The following is a 995-nucleotide window of genomic DNA, read 5'->3' as shown; positions in this document are numbered from 1 at the left end:
TGCCAACCCAGACTACTATACCCAGAAAACTCTCAATTAACATAGTTGGAGAAACTAAGATATTCCATGACAAAACCAAATTTACACAATATCTTTCTAAATTCATCCCTATAAGGGATAGTAGATGGAAAACTCCAACACAGGAGTTTTGGGGAAGATACTACACCTTAGAAAAAGCTAGAAAGTAATCTTCTTTCAATGAACCCAAAAGAAGATAGCCACACAAACATAATTCCACCTCTAACAAGAAAAATAACAGAAAGCAACAATCACTTTTCCTTAATATCTTTTAACATCAATGAACTCAATTTCCCAATAAAAAGATAAAGACTGACTAGATACATAAACAGGACCTAGCATTTTGCTGCATGCAGGAAACACACCTCAGTAACAAAGATGGACCTTAGAGTAAAAGGCTAGAAAAGAAGTTTCCAAGAAAATTGTCCCAAGAAACAAACTGGAGTAGCCATTCTAATTTAAAATAAAACCAACATTCAACCAACAGTTATGAGAAAAGATAAGGAAGGACACTTCATATTTGTCAAAGGAAAGATCTATCAAGATGAATTCTCAGTTCTGAAAATCGATGCTCCAAATGCAAGGGTACCTACATTCATAAAGAAACCTTACTAAAGCTCAAAGCACACATTGCACCTCACACAATAATAGTGGAGACTTCAACACTCCACACTTATCAATGGACAGATTATGGAAACAGAAACTAAACAGAGACACAGTGAAACTAACAGATGTTATGAACCAAATGGACTTAACAGATATTTATAGAACAATAACTATAGAAATTTCATTCTAAAAAAAGGAATATATCTACTTCTCAGCACTTCATGGGACCTTCTCCAAAATTGACCATATAATTGGTAACAAAACAGGCCTCAACAGATACAAAAAGGTTGAAATAATAACATGCATCCTATCAGATCACCGTGGACTAAGACTGATCTTCAATATCAACAAAAACAACAGAAAGCCCACAT

The sequence above is a fragment of the Rattus norvegicus genome, chromosome 18 (assembly GCF_021556685.1).
Source record: "Rattus norvegicus strain SHRSP/BbbUtx chromosome 18, alternate assembly SHRSP_T2T, whole genome shotgun sequence".
Classification (NCBI taxonomy): Eukaryota; Metazoa; Chordata; class Mammalia; order Rodentia; family Muridae; genus Rattus; species Rattus norvegicus.
The sequence above is the reverse complement of the archived record's forward strand: the minus strand, read 5'-3'. Positions refer to the sequence as shown.